Source organism: Mytilus galloprovincialis, chromosome 6, assembly GCF_965363235.1.
Source record: "Mytilus galloprovincialis chromosome 6, xbMytGall1.hap1.1, whole genome shotgun sequence".
Taxonomy (NCBI): Eukaryota; Metazoa; Mollusca; class Bivalvia; order Mytilida; family Mytilidae; genus Mytilus; species Mytilus galloprovincialis.
The window spans coordinates 85,574,910-85,587,684 of record NC_134843.1 but is presented as its reverse complement, the minus strand read 5'-3'; positions in this window follow the sequence as shown (position 1 = coordinate 85,587,684).

The following is a 12,775-nucleotide window of genomic DNA, read 5'->3' as shown; positions in this document are numbered from 1 at the left end:
TTTCTAAAAAATCACAGAATTTTTCAAGTAAAATATTAATTTGGAGAGCAATTTGAAACAGATAAACATAGTTTTATATAGTTTTTTAAATTGTTGATTGATACATTCTACATATAAATCTTATTAACATTGTAAAAAGCATCTTTGAAATTTAGCAAAATTATGATTTAAGGCACTGACGCACATCATTTGAGAAAATTTGTTAAACTCCAATGATATTGTTTTTGTTTTAATTTTGTTTTTAAACTTTATTAATAAATGGTACATTTTGTGTAAAAGTGTATTGTTTTTTCAAGCAAATTTTGACACTCTATGATTAAATAAATTGGAAAAGATGCAAATTCAAGGAAATTCATAGGTGAAATCATCGTAATTTTTCTTTTGATATCAATTTAAACTAGTTTATGTATATATTTAACAATAAAATGTATTAACAAAAGGATTGCTTCAATTATGCTGAATATACCTGCAAAATTTTATTCATTTTTCAACAATACACGTAATAAATAGAACCTTTTCTACCTAAAAAATAAGAAATTTTGGTTGCTTAGCAACCAGAAATAAATTGGAGTCCGAGTGTTTTAAGATAAGTTTAGTTACATATCAACCTTATATTTTCTTATGAATAAGGTCAATAGTAAATAACTTGCTGGTAATTGTTGCTATGTAGATTTAAAAATTGGTCAAAACTTGAAAAAATGGGAAATAGCTAAATATGAAAAATGGCTCATTTTAGACCTCTTATAGCTTGGTGATGAAAAAAAAAATTGATGTAAATGATTTTTTTTATTCATCTTGTATAATTGTTTTAGTATATAAATACAATCTGAGTTCTAATAATTACATATATACTAAATTGATGAATAAAATATGTCAATTTTAGCCTTGGATTGTTGATTTTTTTACTTATTTGGTAGGAAATGTTAGATTTCAGTTTCCATAGCAACCATTTATTTATGTCCCAAAATATTTTTTCTGATGACTTATATCATCAATACCTTTCATCAAGTAAGTTTTCAACAGATTCTGAAAACCTCAGTATATCACCCTTTGCATGATTCTTAGGTGGACTGGTACTTAATACAAAAATTTATTATAAAAGAGATGATTTTTCATTTCCTATCGTTAATTATGACTATGCGCACAGTATTGGTGCTACGTTTGTAACGTCAGAAAACGTTCATCGACGGAACGGTGAGAAAACGTTATTGAAGCCAGTGTCAACGTTTGCATTTAAATCTTTTTTTAAGTGTTTTTTTTCTTTTGTGTCTACTGTGAGTCAATAAAAATTGCAGTTTACAAATTATAGATTTTGTACGTACGTGTTATTGTTTAAGTATATTAATTGTTGAAGGTTTGAAGTTTAATAAATATTTGAATGCTTGAAAAGATAATTTCCATAATGGCGATGGACAAAAAAAGAAACATCATTTATAAATACATTTTATTCGTGGTCTAAGCACCGCAGAATTCGGGCATGCAGAGACTCATTTAAATTGATCAGACCATTATCATCAATATCAACCTCTGAACAAATGTATATAACTGAAAGTGCGGGAACGATTGCCGGAATTCGTTTTAATAACTTCAATTTGAATGGGTTATTATCAATAGTGTTAAAGTAGTAACCATGTATAACTTTATTTCCCTGATGATACGAGGCATCCCATTTGTCGGTAGCTGTTTTTCTTAAAATAATTGGGTCTTTGCTTGCTCTTAAAATATAATATGGACAATCAGTGTCATCAGCCTTAATTGCAAAAGTTGTTCCATTTGAAACAAAGTCACAAATGTTAGTCTCGTCATCAACCCCTTCGTCGTTATCGGTATCGGCATCAGAGTCATTATGTTCCGATTCTTTCACCATTTTTATTTTATTATATGTTCCCAATTGTGCATCGTTCAAACAGGTGTTATAATTTCCAACAATACAACTTTGACGAGAATAACAAGATAATTTTCTTACAAAAATCTCCCCGTCATCGAATGATCGAACTTGGTGAATTTTTCGGTTTTCTTTAACGGGAAGAAAGTTCCGATCCCGATCTCGATTAACGGAGTCTGCATATCGAAAAATTCGTCGAGAACATTTAGAAGAGTCTGCCGTGGCGGACAAATTACTCTGCGCTAAATTAAATAGGTCGCTTGAATTTTGTATCACATGTGTACCACGAATAACTGCTAGATCAACTTGTTTCTTTATAAACCCGCCTGCTGCATCTTGTGGACCACGCGCATGAGATGTTTCGAAATAGTTTCGAAGAATCTTTGCATATCCAAAATCGGAGCAGGAATAACTTACATCTCCCATACAATGTCGACTTTTATATTGTGAGCTACACCCGTCAGTAAACTCATGCATTACTGATATTTCACAGTAAATAGATTTCAAATATTCCGAGACCAAGTTTTGCACACAATGTGTATAATGATGATCATGTTTTTGGTCTGGGCTTAGGCCAATTAAAATTAATTGCTAGATTTTCATCCCCGCCCGCCCCTCTGAAATCGTCCCGCCCCGATTTTTTTTATTTAACAAAAATACGATTTCCGGATTTTGTTCATGTCCGTTACCGGGAACTATCGATAATTTCGTTTTATTCAAAACTTCCTGTTTCAAATTTCGTTTTTGTATTTCTTCGAGTAATCTAACGAAAATGATTAAGTCAACATATTCTGCTGCTCTATGAACATCATCTACCGAGAATAGAGATTGATAACGAGAAGGGCATGAAATATTCGAGTTTCGAGTAAAACGCCTTGTCCTTGAACGCAAATTGCGGTAGTCACAAGTGAATTGAAAACCGTGTTTTTGTCTTTATTTATGCAATGACTTTGTGTCAGGAAATTTGAACTGTGAATGATATCCAAAGCGCAACAATTGTAGAACAAATTGGTACAAATAACTGGATTAAAGAAATTGACACAAGCACGAACTTGTTTTACACTTAATCGCTATTTATTCCATTCTGGATAAGTTCTAAAATTACACAACTTTTTCATCCAGTTGAAGCTATCTGGGACCCTGTTTAAACAATTCACCATGCATGATACTTTTTAATGAGACCTTTTTAAACTACCGTAAATACTTAAAACAAAATATTTTTTTACTTCAATTTTAATTTCGAAAAAAGTGGATCATACTCTATCAAAGTTTCTTAATGGTCGCTTTCTAAAGATTTTCCTCCCTCAGCTCACTACTGATGACCTCTATTATCGGTGGCCTGACCCAAACAGAAAGTTTTATAAATGATTGTTTTCCCTGATTGGAATAAATAGCGTTAGGTGTATTATAACAAGCCCTGATATTTACCCATGGCTGTTGTTTTTGTTGACAAACAGCAAACACCCTCTGTAACTGTACCAAAACCCTCAATTTAGTCATTAAACAACAACTACTTTTTGATTAAGTTCATGTTTTACATCATAATTACTTTCAACACTGAGCTTAAATTTTATTCTGTACTCATAATACTTGTGTTGCATACAATTGTACCAATACATTTTATTGATTTTATGGGGACTACAAACCATTGCTTAGAAAGCAAAATAAATTTGGTGTAGGTATAGTCCAACTGAAAAGAGCATTTCTCTTCTTTTTGATGTATACTATAAAAAGGTTTCTAAAGCGGCAATTAATTACCATGATTACATGTTTCACAGTGGTTGCCAATCAGGGATTTTTATTTAAGAGTTTAAAAAAAAGTGTAGGATTCCTTATACAGCATGTATATACATTATACTGAATTGAATTTCATTCTGTTCAGTACACTTATAATTTTCAGAAAAATCGTGAACTGTCACACAATGACCTATCGGAAGATTTTCAACCAATGATTTCATTTGCTTAGATTGCCAGTATGCACGGAATTGATGTGCAGGAAATGTCTCTAAAAGTTTTTTTGTAAGTATTGAAACATTTCAGCAGGGGAAGAACTTTTTCTCACAAGAACCAATTTCCTTATCATTTTATCACCTTTAACTTTAACATTTTTGTATTCGTATCGTTCCCAAGAAATTTGGACATCACTTTCATCTAATTCTCCTGGCAACATTGAAAATTTACAGACGCCACATTCAGAGCACAGCCTATCTAAGCACGATATCTTATGTTGATGTGTATTTGCTGAACGAGTACATAAAGTATCATCTACAAGCTCACTCAAAGATTCATACAATTTTACCTCACTGCTTCCTTCGAATTCCCTGGACAGAAATCTTTTACGAAATTGCATTCATGATTTAAAAAGCGACCTCATCTCAACATGCTGTCGACAACAGCATGTAACTTTGTCCTTAAACTGTGCTTTTTTTACAAAATACGGCTTGCATTTTTCAAACGCCCTTTGTCCCATCTTTTCATCAGGATATTCATTCTTGAACTGAAGAAATACTTCGGTCTGTGTTTTTTCTAAAATATAACACGAATGAGAGGAATATACATTGGGGCTAATTCTTACTCGTTTGATGTCATTTTTGTTATTTGTTGGTCTGCTGACATTTGATTGAAGCCAGAAATCATGAACAATTCTTTTGGTTCGTTCTGTCAGGGCATCGGATCTGGTTTTCCGAGTCGTGTAAAGAAATGACGAGTGTTCTGAATGCAAGACTTTGGTTCTATTTTTTCCCTTTCTGTAAAGTTCTACTATTTACGCCTAATATATTTGCCAAACTTTTCGTTGCTCTCTTTCTATCGGATATATTTTCACCGCTAACAGACGAAGTTAGAATATTTGATTAATGCTGCTTTAGCTTCTCTATTTCTCTTGTGTTTTATACCGACGTAATTACATCTTGTATATTACGAATCGCCATTTTTTCTACGCTTTCTTAAAACAAATCATGAAATTTTTTAACTCCTGCATGGTGATTTTAAAATTCAATTACAGTCAACGTATGCAGAAAGTACAGGACGCAACGTCAGATATTGCTACCATTTAGTGTAACAGAAAAATGACGTTAAATTGAAAACGCACACTATCTAATTCTTCCTGCTTTCCTTTTTTGGTAAATGCAAAGTATAACACACAAGTGTAAATGCCGTGAAAATCCAATCCAGTATGATTTTATAATTAACATAGGAAATGCAATTTTACTGCTAGTAATTATGTGTTTTTGGAGGAATATTGCTGCATTATATATTCAACCCGAGTATGATTTTATTCAAGCAGCAACATACAATAGCTTATAGTTATGATACTGAAGTTTTCTTACTTTTCGATCGTCTTATAGATGTGTATTTTTGTAATGTGTGCATCATTTCGTTTTGTTGAAAGCAGGACATTTATATATAGTGGAGGAAGGAACAAGCGAATGCAGTTTATGCCGTCCCTATAGCTAGCATAACGCTTCTGGCGACGTCAAATTACGATAACGGACAAACTTGCAAGACATTTTCATTAATCCGTATTTTTTATAGATAACCCTGTAATGTTAATGCTATTTGGTGTACCAACTTCAACTTTAAAAGTACTTTTTATTGGTATGGTTATCAAAGCCGAAAAATAATCTTCACGAAATCAAATCTGTTTTTTTGGCCGTAAAAGTTTTGTGAAGGCATGAAAGTTTAACTCGGACATTTCCGCAAGACATTGCAAATCTATTGTTTTGAATTGAATATGTAGCTCAATTTATTTTTCAATTCGAAATTTTGGAAGCTTGCACTTAGTACAAAACGATCGTGCTTACAATTTAATGAATTTTCTGTCAAAATTTTATTTTTGAACTGAAATGTTTGAAGTTTCCAAATTAAATTTCCGATGGGACATTTCCGTACATCATATTCGTTTGAAAATGTGTATGCAAATTTTAAATGGAGACAGCCATGTTAACCAATACTGAAATATATCACATCATAGAATGTTCATGCAAAATTTCGAAGAGTTGCGTGAACATTTCGCGAATTGTGCGAGTTTTATGTCCCGAGTTTGTTACATGGGACAACGCTAAGTAAACGTTTTTTCGGATAATCTGTGTCTTCCTAAGCCTAAGTATATTATATTTTTATTCTTTCTCTATCATAATGTGAAAATGTAAGAATCAATCTTTATTTTCATGTATAATTTGAAATATTTATTTCAGCATTTCTATAAAAATTTTCCGGTCAAATATTTACTTAACGCTATTTTTCGTGGTAGTAGCAATATCTAACGTTGCGTCACTGTAGCCGCTCGTTTATTTGGAGTTATTGGAAGTGCTTGTTTCAATTTTTCGATTGACCTGAAAAAAAAGAAGACAGATCATTTCATTTGAATAAACCCATGATGACTTTTACGAGACATTTACGAAGCTTTTTTGTATTTATAATTGTAGAATGCATTGGGTGGGTTGGGGTGGGGGTGGGGAGGGGTTCTGATTTAAATTAATGTAGCCTGTACCGCTGTCGTAAGTTTGACTTCCGATTAAATATGTTACAAAAAAAGGAATGCTCGGTTTGTATGTGATCAGGATTATCCTTATATATAACCTGCAAAAACGAATCCTTGTGTCTATTGATAACAAAACTATTCCCATGAAAAGGGGAGCTATTTCTTCCTTTGTCTTAATCCACATTCATGTGTATTTGGACAGTTTATTGTTTTTTTTTTATTTCAAGAAATGGCATACTGTCAGATCCCCTTCAATGTTCGGGTTTGGTTTAAGATAGATTTCATCCATTTATTTGGTACATGTAGTTATTTTTATTTCATAAATCCCAATTCAAATAAATGCGGTAATAGATGTCTAAGTCCTACAGTACACGGGTAAAAGAATGAGTCTTAACATTTTGAATATTTAATTGTTTAATTGTTAACCATTTGTTTTATGTCATTCTATTTTATTTTCAATTTTTTTACCTCTCTTTATCTATCTGTTAGAAAATGGGATTCCCTCGTCACTCTTTGGTGTACTTGTTAAATCAGCACGTATTCTTTTTCTGTAATTATTCATGTAATTCCTTCTGTTCTCCTTCTTGTTACCTTTTTGCAGGTTTTGCTGTTTTCTTCTTTCATTATAAAGTCTTTGTTTAATTGCGTTCTTTGTTTCACTTTGTGCTTTAGTCTTTGATAATTTATTTTTTTTGTAACGGCTTTTTATGTAGCATTCCGCTTTTTGTTCTCTTCTTCTTTTTTCCTTTATTTCTTTATTTAATCTTATTCTTTCAGTGGTGGTTAAATTTGTTTTGGCCTACAAGAACGTAGTTTATGCATAAAAATTAAAATGACAAAATAAACGTCACGTTGAAAATCACGGAAAAACGTTACAAGATTGCATGGTAACAAATCAGACTAACGTGACGGTACCCAAATTGCACCTATTTTGACAGTTTTTTCGACTACGTTTTTTTATGATCAAGACAAAAAGTTCCATTTTGTGTTTATTTTGTAGCCGTATCCTTCTTTATTATAAAGGTACACCAATTTGATTTTCAATCCATATGGGATCATAGAAAAATTGGTCTGAACTAACCTCCGAACCATCAATGATTCTGTAATGAGGAGTACCCAAATTGCATCCATGCTTAAATTCACATCGTCAAAAGTCGAATAACAGAGCTTTTATTTAATTATTTCAAATATTTTGAACAATTGGATATTTGTCCATGATTATTCTTCTTTTTTAAGAAATGGATACTTGAAACATATATTGTATTTGCTAATTTTAAACAGAGGACGTTTTGATGACGTCGCATGGCGACGTTTCCGTACATTTTGCTTTTTCAGTAAACACTTCATCTGTTGATAAATACCGTGACCGTTTTGTAAATATCTAAATATGTTTACCTATGTTGAAAAACGTACATAGTATCAAATCATAAAAATACAAATTGTTTAGCCTCTAGGAATTCTGATAAGATTTTCGCTGCTATTTTTGCTAAATAGGTGCAATTTAGGTACTAGGTGCAATTTGGGTACCGTGACGTTAGACATTTCGATTTTCTTATTATTTTTTTGTCTTTCATTATTTATTCAAAATTCCTTTTATATGAGAAAGACTTTTAAAAACACACCACGAAAACAATACATAAATTAAAGAATAAGATACACAATTGATTTATATTTACGTTCGAATGTACAACATCTTTACGAAAACGTACATAATTTGTGCATTTAGATGACGGTAACAAAATGGACTAGACAAGCAAAAAGTTAAAATTCGATTAGAAAATTCCACTTCCAAACCATATTTTTGTACTATTTGTAAACGGTATTAAAAGCACATTAAGAATATATGCATTTTTTTCGTTTATATATTATTGCATTCTATAAAATTTCTTACCGTAGAATCCATTGTAATTTTTCCCCCTGTTTCATATGTCTTGTTACATCATCTTTTGAACATTTCAATGCATCTTCTAACTCGCATATTTGAAAATGCCCAAAACGTCGGATGACGTCATAGCGAATTGTGCTAACATTTCGCATAGCATTTCCCGCTAATTTGCGTGCAAAAATATTAAGGCGAAGTGTACGTAATTAAACTACAAAATGGATTTTTTAAAAATTTTACATGTAGATTCTGCTTGTAAAAATAAATCGGAAAATAAAATAAAAAATGGGGGTAACCGTTTTCGTTTTTGAGATACGAGCTGTTGAAGTTAACAGCATCATACACCAAAATTACAAAGGATATATAGGGAAAATCGTGAAATTCGGTAGGAATTGTTACATTTCCAAGATTTTCTATTATATTAGACAATCGATTATTTTTTAAATTTATGAGACGATTCTAAAATGTCTGAGGAATCGATTGGTGCAAAGAAAGTCTTTAAGCAACCGTGCTATTTTTCAAGCTATACCCTGTTAAGGTAACACGATACCGAATGACGTTACGCCATGAGTTATCGTTCCTGGCGTTATCGAATAACGTTCACACATATAAGCCAATGCAGCGGGTTTTGTGTGACATTTTTAACGGTAACTTTCCCTAGATGCAGAGTGCCGAGAGTTTTGATGCAATACGTAGCGGTTATTTGACATAGATTATTTTATCGTTTACCGATGTATAAATGTGAAGTTAGCAGCCGGTTCGTTATTCGTTATTCGATATTCAATATCCAATCGGCTGCTAGCAGCCAGTTTGATATTCAAAATTAAATACTTGATAACATAAAAAGCATGATTTTCATATTTAAAAAGACTGATCAGATACGTAGGAAATCGTTAAATGACCTTTTCAAGCTGTCGTAATTTCTCGTCGTAATTTCGAATATAAACCCTTTGCCATGTTACATATTTGTCTTTATGTAATATGAAGTTTTGTCAATAAAACGACTTCAAAGATGTACTTTTGTGTATAATATTTCATAAGACAAAAAGAAAACCCCATAACTCTAGAAATATTATAACTATAAATAGAAATATATATGGAAAGCCAGAAAAACAAAAACAAATCATTCGGAAAATGTCAAAATTTTAGGACAAAGGGCACAGGGTAATGGTGAGAGCCCCCTGATCTCTCAATCTTTCTAATATTTGACAGACATTTAGTCAATAGGTAGATACAAACGTGACTAAAAGGAATTTGGGTACACTTCCTGTCTTCTATGTTTACGGAGCGCCCAAAGTGCCAGTTGGATATTCAAAATATATAGCGAAAACCTACCCGAGACCGCTTAAATGAGGTTGCGACCCCCCGGGTCTTTCAATGTCCATGAAATTCAACCAAATCATTGACTCTGTATATTTAAAGGTTGTATTAGATGGATTTACCAGAATAGCGTCATCTTCTATATCTACGGAGGGCTAAGATTGTCACTTTTCAGTCGAAAAATGTCAAAATTTTAGGACAAAGGGCACAGGGTAATGGTGAGAGCCCCCTGATCTCTCAATCTTTCTAATATTTGACAGACATTTAGTCAATAGGTAGATACAAACGTGACTAAAAGGAATTTGGGTACACTTCCTGTCTTCTATGTTTACGGAGCGCCCAAAGTGCCAGTTGGATATTCAAAATATATAGCGAAAACCTACCCGAGACCGCTTAAATGAGGTTGCGACCCCCGGGTCTTTCAATGTCCATGAAATTCAACCAAATCATTGACTCTGTATATTTAAAGGTTGTAGTAGATGGATTTACCAGAATAGCGTCATCTTCTATATCTACGGAGGGCTAAGATTGTCACTTTTCAGTCGAAAAATGTCAAAATTTTAGGACAAAGGGCACAGGGTAATGGTGAGAGCCCCCTGATCTCTCAATCTTTCTAATATTTGACAGACATTTAGTCAATAGGTAGATACAAACGTGACTAAAAGGAATTTGGGTACACTTCCTGTCTTCTATGTTTACGGAGCGCCCAAAGTGCCAGTTGGATATTCAAAATATATAGCGAAAACCTACCCGAGACCGCTTAAATGAGGTTGCGACCCCCGGGTCTTTCAATGTCCATGAAATTCAACCAAATCATTGACTCTGTATATTTAAAGGTTGTATTAGATGGATTTACCAGAATAGCGTCATCTTCTATATCTACGGAGGGCTAAGATTGTCACTTTTCAGTCGAAAAATGTCAAAATTTTAGGACAAAGGGCACAGGGTAATGGTGAGAGCCCCCTGATCTCTCAATCTTTCTAATATTTGACAGACATTTAGTCAATAGGTAGATACAAACGTGACTAAAAGGAATTTGGGTACACTTCCTGTCTTCTATGTTTACGGAGCGCCCAAAGTGCCAGTTGGATATTCAAAATATATAGCGAAAACCTACCCGAGACCGCTTAAATGAGGTTGCGACCCCCGGGTCTTTCAATGTCCATGAAATTCAACCAAATCATTGACTCTGTATATTTAAAGGTTGTATTAGATGGATTTACCAGAATAGCGTCATCTTCTATATCTACGGAGGGCTAAGATTGTCACTTTTCAGTCGAAAAATGTCAAAATTTTAGGACAAAGGGCACAGGGTAATGGTGAGAGCCCCCTGATCTCTCAATCTTTCTAATATTTGACAGACATTTAGTCAATAGGTAGATACAAACGTGACTAAAAGGAATTTGGGTACACTTCCTGTCTTCTATGTTTACGGAGCGCCCAAAGTGCCAGTTGGATATTCAAAATATTTAGTGAAAAGCTACCCGAGACCGCTTAAATGAGGGTGAGACCCCCCTGGTCTTTCAATTTCCCTTAAATTCAACCAAATCAAAGATTTTAGATATATAAAGATTGTATCAAAAGTGGAATGTTCTTGAACGGATTGTTTGCTGCAGATCGGATCAGACCAGAACCCTAGGCCTAGTAGAATCGATGACCTAGTTTAAAATACAAACCGTCACTTTTGATTGAAGGGAAAATATACAGACCTTTATCAGACACCTTCACACAGCTCACACAACCACCCCTTTTGATGTAAAATCCAGGTCCAAATGCATTGTTGATCGCTATTTCACACAGACAACTTAGGGCTCCAACACCTCATGCTGACATGAATTGTGTTCACCAACATAGGAAAGGCTCGCATTGCCCTTTCCGCTAACATGGATAGGAATCCACTTTCTTTTTGAATGTTTTTCTTCAATTGGTTAGTGCTTTTTTCCCCTAGAACCATTTTGTAGAAGCTTGGTGATCTTTTCAATCTGTCGCGGGGTAAGCAACATCTTGTGTTCACCATGCAGGTTTGTGTGGGATAAACGAATGGTGACCGGGAAACCTTTTTTGTCTGCTCTCTGTAATATTTAGATTGACCTTTTATAAAGTTCAAACCGTATTTCGATAGACTATTGACGTCGCCGCAACAGTTACGACGCTCCGTATAGTCCTATACTTGTATGAAATATATACCGTTTTGTTGGAGTTCGTGTTGCTCGGTCTTTAGTTCTTTATGTTACGTTTTGTGTACTATTGTATTGTATTTGTCTTTTATATTCGGGTGCGTGCGGAGATCGCCAAGCTAGAAAACGGTTGACATTTTCTTCATGATGAACTAGAACTATTTTCGACCTTGGTGCCTTATTTTTGTATAAATCTAAACACTGAGGCGTGTTTTCAAAATCTTTGTTCCCATAAAACTTCATTTCATCAAGGTCTCTTCTCAGAATATCAGCCATCTGTCTGGCACAGGATAACAAATCAATATTTAAGTAAATTTAAGTTGTGTGGTAATTCTTAGTACATTTGGGTTAATTAATCTTATCTTTGTGCCGCATAAGCATCTCTATAATTCAACACATCCCTGAGCCACGACATTATATATTTTATGCATTGCATGCGCTTCTTTTTATCACAATTCAGACCGACTAGTAACCGTTGTATAACTTTACACGTCTGAAGACGAATATTTGCATGAAACATTTTTGTATGATTTTTATTTCTGGAAATCAATCTGAAATCTACAACAGTCCTTTCCCGAAAGTCGGGCTGGACCTTTACTTTTATGTGCATTCGGGATTTACACAAATTGTAACCCGAATAATTCAGTCGTATTATTCAGCTAATGTACGAATGCTACATTTCTCGTGTGGGAGAAAATCGGACATGGAAAGGGCTTGAATTATTCGAGTTACTCAAATTGAAACTCGAGAATATATTTCTAGCTGTTCGGAATTCGCGGAAACAAATGATTGTTTTTCGGCATTACGGCATTGAATCAATAGAGATACCATTTTTTTCTTTTAACAAATTCGAATACCAGTCAGTTCATTGGACTTTAGTTTGAAATAGGGGCGGTAATCCATTCATTTTATCCAATCAATTTGAGGGGGGTCAACATTGATAGCCAAAAAGCCTTGAAATATTCAATAAAAAACCGTTGAATGTAAATTATATGAACTCCAAAGTCTCATATTATACGACTAGTAAA